At 43.7% G+C, this 11,611-nt stretch overlaps 1 long non-coding RNA gene across 1 annotated transcript; it reads right to left on the bottom strand.

Moving 5' to 3' along the window:
- Positions 1 to 7,624: 7,624 nt before the first annotated feature.
- LOC138267844 (uncharacterized) lies at positions 7,625 to 11,570 on the bottom strand. Its single transcript, XR_011199878.1, has 2 exons — positions 10,757 to 11,570; positions 7,625 to 7,742 (listed from the first exon to the last, which is right to left on the bottom strand). It is a non-coding gene; the product is annotated as an uncharacterized lncRNA (long non-coding RNA).
- Positions 11,571 to 11,611: the final 41 nt, after the last annotated feature.

Below are 11,611 nucleotides of genomic sequence, written 5' to 3'. Positions count from 1 at the left end.
ATCCACTACATCTGATCCATAACATACTATTGCTCGTTGGACCCTTGCAATTACAGTGTTTACATTTCACCAGACCCCATTTAGGTCACTTCTTACTTTGGACATGTGCTGTACTGACTAACAATTGTGGTGTTCTTATTTATTGTTTCTTTTGTATACACTATGTTAAATTGTAAATACAATATTTATGTAATAAAGTAATATACATTTTACCTGTTTGGCATTTTTCTGTGTCCCATAGGCAGGTGTACTTGTTAAATAAAACACAACACATTGGGAGGGCCTAAAAAGTTTAGAATGCATAATGCAAAAATGAGCAAGTGGCACATCAAACAGTAAGGCAACAATTTTCATTTTAATCAACCAGAGTTTTTGCGCAAACATAACTCCCGCACTTGTCGCACTCCAGTACTTTGATATGATATCGCAATGGTGCCAGCGGTGCGCAAAAGACCATACTTGGCTCACTTGACAGTGGATAAAAATTGCCCGCTTTTATTTGACATAACAAATGTGTGTAATTGCCCGTGAAAACCTCAACATTGATTGTACTGTTAAACCCATCACCATTTTGGAAAGATTACAAACATCACATCACACTTAGCGTATAACTCAATACTACAAGACTTCAACTGAGTTCAAATTAGTGTTAAAGAATTTTTTTTGCAGTGACTGATTGGCCTTTTAGTCCTGGCCTCTGTAATGTGTCTTTGCTCCGTTATGGGCGTGGGCAATCCCACGTTTCGTTATTTTGGAGGGGTCTTATTCCATAATGTTGGCTTTACCTTATGACTCTGAGGGGGTAGCCTCTATTATGGAATAGGCCCAAACTCGCTACCTGTCGTGTACCTGTGCCCTGGGCTGCGAGTACCGTGTTCTGCTTACTCCCCTTCTCCGGCCTCCTTACACCCTGCCGTGAGGCATCCCCAGGTGCGTGGCCTTCCATTGCACACCACCTTACTAGGTGTGCTCACTGTCCATTTTTGGTAAAAACCTCCATCACTTTCTGCCACGCTGCCTGAGGGTCTTACGTCTCCAGGCAGCTCCCCCCTCCCCATTTCATCCTTTTTTGTTTTGTGCAGCCGTATTACCTCAATGCTGCTGCCAGGTTTGCCCAGAAAATCGACATTCCTTTGTCTGAAAGGTGCACTCCATCCTGCTCGTATAACTCTGGCCTCCTGGGGTGGATCAAGCCATGGCGAATGCTCTCAAGGCCAATTGCCTTGCAGTGCTTAGTGATTGCAATGTTTAGCTTTCTTCTGGAGTTGTCAACAGCCTTGCCAGAGACGGCCCCACGCCACTTAATCCTAGGGATTATTTCAGACCAAATGATGGTGGATTTGCCACAAAGCCGTGTTATCTCAAGCGGGCTCTTTCTGATTTCACTCATGAGTGCTTTTCTCCCTAGCGTGGCCAGGTTATTTCCCCCCGGGTGTATGATCATGACGTCTGGATGTCTCTGGGCTGTCTCTACTAACCCCTGCACTGTCTGTGACAGCTACACCCATTTCATTCCCAGGATCCCCCACCATGTAATGTTTCTTGCCGATTGTTTTCTGTTCGCCATGCTGCTGTTCCGCTTCCACCAAGCTTGTAGTCTAGAAATGAAGGAGTGCCCCACCACCCTCACGGTCCTGGGGAGGGTACCTGTCAATATAATCACAAACAATAGCCCTTTTATATCAGGTGTGGTCGTATGTAGCTCTTGAATACTTTGGATCACCACCTGCCGACTGCTTTGATGGCGCTTTCTTCCAGACCACAACCTGCTGCTGTTGTGGCTGCCCCTATGTGGAAAGAGTGGGATCCAAATAATGCTGGTGGAAGGCCCTAATGCGCTAATGCTTTGCGCATGACTGCTGAGAATTGGAATCTGCTCAGCGAATCCCCGTCGTTGTGAATAAATAGGGGACCAGGAGCGTGGTTAGGTAATCCCGTAGGCTACAGACCGGGCAGTACTTTGTTTGTCTAATGCATCTGAGCTCAATCCAACTGCCTTTGCCTTGTTGGTCTGTCTTTGATCTTCTCAGAAAAAGGCGCACTTTGCCAGGTTCTTGTCTATAATCACTGGCCTGGAGGCAACAGTTGCCGCCTGTTTTCTTCGCTGCGGCTGCTATCTCGCTTACCCTGAAAGCCCCAAAGAAGGCTGTGGAAAAGGCCACTCTGAATAAACTTAGCTCGCAAGGGTTTTCTGCAATCGTGTTCAGGGCGTCTATTATTTGGGTAAGTTTGTTAAAATCTATGGGGTGTCTGTGTAGCGTGGGTGATGTGCAGAGTACACGAAAACGAAAAGAAAACTTTACATCCAAATTGTAGATTCTTCTTTATTCTAAGGTAAAGATCCACAACAGCAAAAGAAGTCCTGACAAGTCCAGAGCCAGAGTCCAACTGACCTGATTCTGGAATCTCACCAGCACTCCGATGCTATGTGGAATAGAGAACATAGAATATAGAACACAGACAAAGTAAATGTGACACAAACCAAGTAACATATTACATCATTTCCCCCCTTTAAACTAAACAAAACTGACAACAAAATAAAGCTATAATCTTTTCCTAATCAAAACAATGTAACACAAAATCATTAAACTTGGATGGTATTTTAACCACTCTGTTACTACGGGTACACTTCTCATTAGAACAGTCACGTACAATAGCATTGCCTGTAATATTAGGAGAAACATCCTTCTCAAAGGAGATGGGTAATTTGTCAGAATCAGCAGGATCACTTGCTTCACCAGTTTGCACTGTAATTTCCTCACCTCTTGAACAAGAAGATGTACTAGGGTAAGCAGGGCCAACATGATGAAACAGAACTCCTGAACCATCACTGTTTCTTTCCGAGTAAACAGTCTTAAAGATCTGAGCCTGTCTGTCAGTGATGGGAACCACACTATTTCTATTCCACCAACCCTTTCCCTCTAACAAAACAGAGGCTTTGGTCACTTTTAACACTTTAACTGGAAGGGAGTATCTGGATTCTCCTTTGGCAACTCTTTGAGGTTTCTTGATAAGGACCCAATCGTGTACATTCAACTCTGTGACCTTGACATTGTTTCTCTTGTCATAATTATTTTTTTGAATTATTTGTTTCCCTCTGACACGATCTCTCATCACACTCATGGCAAGATCAGACCTATCTGCCTTTTCGCTAATGGAGTTGGCTAACCATGCCGGCACAAGCTTGGACCTTGATTCCCTACCCCTTAGTAGTGTAAAAGGGGAAATACCCGTAGTGGAATGTGGTGTGTTTAGATAAGCCCATATTTTTTCTCTTAAAAAATCTCTAACATTACAATTACTGGCCAAAGCAGTCTGAATACCTTCTTTCAATATTCTATTAGCCCTCTCTACCAATCCATTAGAGGCAGGACTATAAAAAGCAACTTGTAAATGTTGAATACTGAACCTTTCAAGGAAAACTGCCATTTTCCTTGAAGTAAAATGTACTCCATTATCAGAAACAATCACTGATGGAGACCCTTCCAAAACAAATAAATCTGTCAAAAATAGAATTGCAGAATCTGTATCTGTACTATCCACAAAAGAATAATATATCCACTTAGAATGATAATCAATAGTCACAATCATATACTTCATATCTTTAGGTAATAGATCAAAAGGACCAGAGAAATCCAAAGCAATCTTCTCCCATGGTTTGTTTGGTAGAGCAACAGTCTGCAAGGGCTTCACACTGTTTCTCCAATGTTTATCAGACACAAGACACGATGGACATAGATTGATGAATTCTGCGACTTGTTTATCCATATTGGGCCACCAATATTTTTCCTTCAAAATTTTACATGTGGCAGAAATACCCATATGACCCTGATGTGCTACTTCAATTAATCTAGGTCTCAATCCTTTAGGAGGCACACACACAGATCCCCTCATGCAAAAACCATTCTCGCAAGACAATTCCATTTCAAGTTGTTTAAAAGTGCTTAACCCTCCAGAATATGACTTTTTGTTGGGCCAACCATGCTTGATATAATATAGTACTTGAGACAATAAAGTATCATTGACCATGGCCGACTCCCACTCTTTTTGTGAAAAAATACCATCAGAAAAAGAAATTAAATCTAAAACTCCTATCACACATTCTGTGTCTTGATCATCTTCAACCTCTGTGGTGTAAGGCAGTGGTAGTCTGGATAAACAGTCCGCTCTCACATTTCTACCACCATTAATATATTTGACCTCAACATTGTACTCTTGCAATTTAGATAAAAGACGCACCAGTCGGGCAGACGCTTTACCTAGACCATTGCCATTCAATAAAAATACCAAAGGTTTATGGTCCGTGAAAATTTCAAAATGAGTTCCCCAAATATACGTTTTAAACTTTTGAACAGCCCAAACACACGCTAAGGCCTCCCTTTCAATAGTGCTGTAATTACATTCAGCACTAGAAAGACCTCTAGATGCAAACGCAACAGTATGTTCCTGCCCTTCTTGCCACTGTCCAAAAACTGCCACCAAACCCCTTAAGACTGGCATCCACTGTTATGAAAGACTTAGCAGATGGAATGAACGATTTCAAAGTAGGAGTAGATAAAACAACATGTTTGACATGCTCAAAAGCATCATTAGTTTGCCTATCCCAAACAAATTTGCTACCTTTTTTAAGTAGAGAACGGAGAGGTTGTACAATCATTGCAAAGCCATTAACAAACCTAGAATAATACTCGCACAGCCCTAAAAAGGAACGCAATTCATCTTTGTTAGACGGAACCGGAGCTTTTCTCACAGCTTCCAGATTACACATTATGGGCTCAATGCCCTCAGCAGAAATGGAGTGACCAAGATAATCCACACTCCGAACTAAGAAATTACATTTTTCAGTCTTAATAGTTAACCCACACTTTTGAAGAATGGTAAAAACTTTATCTAACACTTGCTCATGTTCCTCCAAGGTTGCTGTATGAATTAAAATATCATCTTGGAAAGCACAAACTTCCTTAAGATGCCCAAACAAAGTATCCATCATTTTCTGAAAAACACTCACCGCAGAGGCAAGCCCAAAAGGTAATCTGAGAAATTTGAAAGCACCAAAGGGTGTAACAAAAGTTGTTAGCTCCTGAGATTCTTTGCTAAGAGGAATCTGGTGATAAGCTGAATGTAAGTCTAGAGTAGAGAAAAATTTTGAATTCCCCACTGTGGTGATCAATTCTTGTATGTGTGGTAGAGGGTGACAATCTACTAAAATATTCTTATTAAGGGATCTTAAATCAACACACAATCGGAGGTCTCCATTTTTTTTCTTTGTAATAACTACTGGAGAAACCCATTCTGATGCATTTGTTGCCGTAATAATCTTGTCCAACACTAATTTGTCAAGCAACAATTTTAGCTGATCTCTAATGGAGAGTGGAACTGGCCTGACTTTGTGAGCAACAGGGATAGCTCCTTTTTTGAGTCTAATAGTGTGCTCAAACCCCTTCACATACCCAACTTTATCGACAAAGATATCAGGAAACTTTTGTGTGTATTGCTCAGGAACAATATTATTAGGAGCCACATGCAAAACAGATTCTCTATCAACAATGTGTGGTCTCTCACCTAATCTAATGGGATTTTCCTGACCTGGGTATAATACAATACCCAAGCGTGCTAAATCCTTCCACCCAACTATGTTCCTGCCTTTGAAAGCGACATAAATTTTAGTAAAAATGGATCTGCCTAGTATCTCCAAAGTAGCATAGAAAAAACCCAAAAGATCAATGTCCTGATCACCAAAAGCTTTTGGAGCAACATCAGCTTCACTTAGTTTTTTAGAGTAAGGCCACAATTGATAATAAGTACTGTCTGCCAATATAGTGATTGGAGCCCCAGAGTCTGCCATAACGACTACTCCTCTAGAGTCTATAGTTGCCTCACACACAGGACCCTTAAACTGAATTTTAGAACACCCCCCTTTACTTTGATTAACCATATCAACAGTGAGAACTAGAGTAGAAACTCTCCCAGAACACTGATCCAGCTCCTCTACCTCTTCAGCATTCACATTGCTGATTCTCATTTTGGATCCAGAATTTGTTTGTCTGCAAACTACCTGGAAATGGCCAAACTTACCACACTTCATGCACCTTTTCCCTGCAGCAGGACAATTTGGATTGTTCCCTAAGTGACTGTTGGAACCACAACGATAACAGGCCTTGCCTGATTGTTTTTGCACCTTCCTCATTTTAATAGATTTCTCCCTTACAAAATTCACTTTGGTTCCCTCCACTAAATGATTGACACTACGCTCACTATGATCGCATAACGCATGCGCAACACTTTGTCCACATACAACTCTAGAAGTGACAATTGACCTTTCAATAGCCTTGGCTAAATCAATAACCTCATCCAAAGAGGGATTGCGACAAGCTAGGAGACACTCTTGAATTTTCTTAGAATAGCAATGAAAAACAAATTGGTCTCTAATATACGTGTCAACCATGTTGCCAAAGTCACATTTAGATGCAAGCACCCGTAAATTAGCCAAATATTCATCTACGGATTCATCTAAAGACTGCTTGCACATAGAAAAGTTGAATCTTTCTAATAAAACATTTGAGTCATCCGAATACTGTTTTTTGATCCTCTCCTTTCCTTCGATGTAAACATCCCAAGTTGCATTGTCTCCTTGCGGCGGTTGAATTACTGGTAAATTGTCAAAAACACGCTGACCCGCTATTCCTAGGTGGTTGAAAAGAAGGGCCAATTTCCTGGATGGTGAATAACTAATAGCATTTATTGCCGATAAATAATTTTCAAAAATTCTCAGCCATTCATTCCATCTTATCTCCGGCTTACCTCCTTTTTGCAAAAAAGGAGGAGGCTGCATGACCATATGATTTGATGCCATGTCAACTCAGTGAAATTTGAGTCCAAGAAATACCCAAAAGAGATTGTCCTGAGTTGTAAAACTAGCAAATATGAGTCCCTAAAATGAAAATATATATATAAATATACATATATATATATATATATATTTTTTTTATTTATAAATCCATAAATTAGAAAACTTGCTTGAAGATGTCAGAATTCACATTTAAACAATGTCTAAACGAAGAGCAATACTGTGCTTCCCAGTTTATTTTTTTTATTTTTCCTTTATAAAACGGTGGCGTTAGCACGTCGTCCTAGCAACTAACGCATGAAACAGGAAGTAGAGCGCTGTTGTAGGACACCATTTCCATCGCTTTCGTTGGTGTAAATGCGTTGCCCCGGCAACTGACGCGCAAAACAAGAGATGCGCGTTGCCCAGCAACAATCAGCGCACTGGACGTACCCACGCATGCGCGCAAGACAGCTGTGCACGCGAGTTTCCACACTCAGCACTGTGCGCTCGAGCGCTTAACGGCACGGGCGCTCCAAAACCTGGAAACAATCTTCACCAGGGCTTACCTGGCTGTAGAAAATCGCAGTAAGAAGGCGTTTTTTTTTTTTTTTTCTTTCCTTTAATCTCTTTAATCTCTGGCAAAACGGCACCATTAAATCTCCGCTTCTGGTCAGGCCGCGCAGTCTCACCTCAAATAGCGGTCGGTGGATCAAAACAATTCACCCCACTCCTGGTACCAAATTGTAGCGTGGGTGATGTGCAGAGTACACAAAAACGAAAAGAACACTTTACATCCAAATTGTAGATTCTTCTTTATTCTAAGGTAAAGATCCACGACAGCAAAAGAAGTCCTGACAAGTCCAGAGCCAGAGTCCAACTGACCTGATTCTGGAATCTCACCAGCACTCCGATGCTATGTGGAATAGAGAACATAGAATATAGAACACAGACAAAGTAAATGTGACACAAACCAAGTAACATATTACAGTCTGCTGTCTGATTTATGTCCCTCTAGCCGCTTCCAGCCCTTCATGGCAGTTTTTATGTAATGCGAAGCTGTGGGGTCTGAGCCTGTTTTTATCTTTAAGAAATGGGCCACGGCAGCTAGGTAGGCTTGAGCCCATGACTTTGTTCTTCCCTGCTGGTAAGCCCATTTGATAAACCGCTCCACGGCTGGCCCAGCTGCTACTGGGTCTCCTAGAGACTGGAGACCAGTTATCTCCAGTACCGTCTTGGCATATTTGGTGTACCTCTTGCATGTCTTTGGGTTGAGGGCATTGTGCACTAGAATTGACAGGTCTGCTCCGCCAGTTCCCAGAGGTCTGCTGGAAAAGGTGTCATCACTGGTCTCGTCTCCGGGGCCAGCTTCCGGAATCTGACCATCTGGGAACATGAGAGAGCATCTGCCCGTGAATTTTTTATGCCCTGTACGTGTCTGGCCCTGATGTCCAGGTTCCCCTTAAGTTGAATGCTGACTAATCGCCTCAGCAGTCTCAGTGTGTCGGGACAGGTTGCAGACCCTTTATTTATGGCCAGCACTACCCCTAAATTGTCTGACCAGATCGTTAGCTTCATATTCCGCAATCTGTTGTTCCATACTGTCAGGGCTACCACAATTGGGAATAATTTTTAGAAAGTGATATTTTTGGTTATCCCCCTCTCGTGCCAATCGTCAGGCCACTTTGCTGCGCACCAGTCCCTGTCCAACAGTGACCCGAAACCGCAGCTCCCTGCGGCGTCAGTGAATAGCGCTATTTCGTTGGCTGAAATCCAGCCCTCTCTCCAGATAAGTAGGCCATTAAATAGTTCTAGAAAAGAATCCCACATGGCTAGGTCACTCTTAATCCCTGCTCCTAGCCTTATGTGGTGGTCTTTTTCGCGCAGACCTGAGGTCAATTTGGATAGGCGCGTAGAAAAAACTCGCCCAGCAGGGATCACCCTGGATGCGAAGTTTAGCTTGCCAACCATCCTTTGTATCTGGGCCAGGGTGGCTTTTTCTTTTCTTGTCAGTGCCCTGATCTCCTCCCTCAATTCTGTCACCTTGTCTGCCGGAATCTTTGAGGTTCCCGCAATGGAATCTATTTCGATGCCCAGGAAAACTAGCGATGTCGATGGTCCGACGGTTTTGTCCATTGCCAGGGGGACACCTATTTCTTCTGCTAGTTTTTGAAATGCCATAAGTAGGTTGGTGCACTCGCCTGTGTCTGGCTTTCCCACGAATAAAAAGTCATCTAGATAATGCATTTTCCCCCCAGCTGGGTGCCTTTTGTGTAATGCCCATTCCAAGAAGGTACTAAATTGTTCGAAATATGCACACGCAATGGAGCAACCCATAGGCATCGCTTTATCGATGTAAACGTCGTTGTTGTGTTGGAAACCTAACAGGTAGAAACTGTCCGGGTGTACCGGCAGGAGGTGGAAGGTTGACTCCACATCGGCTTTCGCCAATAGTGCCCCTCTGCCTATTGCTTTAATCATGTCAACGGCGTCATCAACAGTAGCATAACGTACAAAGCAAGCTTCAGGGGGGATGTTATGATTCACTGATGTACCCTCTGGGAAAGATAAGTGGTGTATAAGCCTGTATTATCCTGCTTCCCTCTTGGGTACCACACCCAGTGGTGAAATAATCAGGTCTTGGGGGAGCGGAAGGGGCAGGGGGCCTTCTACCCGACCCAGCCTCAACTCTTTGTTAATCTTTTGTTGAACTACCTCTGGGTGTTCCGTGGCTGATTTTGGTTCCTGCCATTACCCCCTACAATTTTTCCTCTTATGGGGATGGGAAAACCTTCCTCAAATCCCTTCACTAATAAATGTGCATCCTTCTTGTTGTAGTATTCGTTGGCCAGTTTTCTCATTACGTGTGTGTTTATGGGGGATCTAGCTAATTCGTAGTTCTTCCAGCTAGTCACCCTCACTTGAGCTGGCCTGCTGATATTAATGCTTCTTTTTCTTCTCTTTTTTATCTGATTGCTGTCTGTTTTTCCTGCAACTAGAAGCTGGGTGTTCCCCCCGCATGATGAGCAACAGTGCCTGAACTTGCAGCTATGCCCCCATGTGCATTCATCTGTTTCGTACTTCCAGTAGATAGCCGGCGTCCCTTTATCTCCAAACCCTTTACTACTGATCCAAGGCTTGTGCATGTGAAATGATTTGTGCTTCTCATACTTCCCTTTGGAGTGCGAGTTCCGAAAGGGCTGTTCTGCCCTCCCCGCCCAGGATCTAACCTCCTCGGCTACCATCAGCTGGACACGTCCTCCTCATTCCATTCCATTTCTGGGTGGGCCTGCATTTTTAGCCTGAAGCTTTTATCATATTCTAGCCATGCATCCCCTGGGAATTGGCGGTGAGCCTCATGTATTTTGGATTCGTATAACCAAAGATCAGCTGCGCAACGCGGGAATTTTTCTACTATTACACAGGCCATGATCCTAAATGCGTCTAACCCATTTTTGAAATTCCTTTCTTTCCTTGCTTTTTTCCTTTCACGCCTGTCCTCATCTTTCTTATCGCATACTGTTAGATCTAACCCTTCTAGCTGGATTTCCAGCAATGAAAAAATATCTATAAATTCTTTTCGCCACACCCTTTCTTTAACTGTTAAGGGGATGGCGTTGGCTAGGCCTGCAGCCCTTGTTGTCATGGCGGGGCGACCTAGGGAAGTTCTGGTGTATGCCTCTGGGGGTTGCCCTATTGACTTAACCTGATCGATGTCCCTGCTTGGTATGCCCCAAGCTGGCGTGGGATCCCCTGGGGTTTCCTGGTATCTGCCCTGTGTATGCGCCCCTGAACCTTCCCCCTTGCTGCGGTTCTCCTGGCTCTTCTCTTTCCCCGCGCAATCTGGACCTGACACTGCGCCGCTACTCTATAATAGCAAAGGCGTAATGGATTTAACACATTCTTTGATAATGGCACTGATATGCTCACCATCCATTGACTTGCACGAACTGATGCTCTCTGGTGTCTATAGATCTGGAGGTGGTGCGGTATCTCGCTCAGGGCCCCTTGTCCTCTTCGCTGCCTTCTTCGCTGGTTTCCCCATCTACCTTTGACGTTTATTTGGCTGTCACGTATGATCCATTTCAGACTGTATCTCACCGTTGTCCCCCTTCGTGGGAATTTCATGATCCTGTGTAGGAGGGATCCCCCCTTCAGGGCCTGTGTCTTCCATCTTTTACAAAGCCAGTCTTTACCTCGCTTAAGGGCCTCTGCCCTCATCTGTGTCAGCATTCTCTCTAGGTCATCCTGCTGTGCCACTATGACTACTTCTTCCATATCGTGAATGATTGCTGAGCCAAAAAGTTTCTCCAAAGCGTTTCTCTTTGTGAAATGTGGCCCCGCCTCCTGGATGTAACACGTGTGCCGTGTGTTGCTGGAAGACCACTCCGAGCTAATGCAAGCGTGTGAGAGCACAGCGCTGGTCTTAATGTATGGCAGTCCTGATTTAAGATATTAAATTATAAAAATGCCGGTAACGAAAATGCGGGCTAAAAATTACTCTCAAGCCTTTGCAACTGCGCTTGTCTGAATATACGGCAGTCCTGATTAAGGTATTGAAATATATACAGTGCTGGTAATAAAATGCGTGCTGAAAAAAATTGCCCCCAAGGCATTGCCGGGATCGGTGTAGCGCTCTTAACGTCTGTCGGTAAAGGAAAGTGCAGACTTGCACTTCAGGCGGGGAGTCGCGTTGCCTCTAGGCGGTCCTCCCTCCTGAAATTCTGGCGATGCGGTCGGGCGTGTGCCAACTTCCTGCCAGGAGTTGCATTGCCTCGATAGGCG

This window comes from Pleurodeles waltl, chromosome 12 (assembly GCF_031143425.1).
Source record: "Pleurodeles waltl isolate 20211129_DDA chromosome 12, aPleWal1.hap1.20221129, whole genome shotgun sequence".
NCBI classification, from domain to species: domain Eukaryota; kingdom Metazoa; phylum Chordata; class Amphibia; order Caudata; family Salamandridae; genus Pleurodeles; species Pleurodeles waltl.
This window is presented reverse-complemented; position numbering and strand designations above follow the sequence as displayed.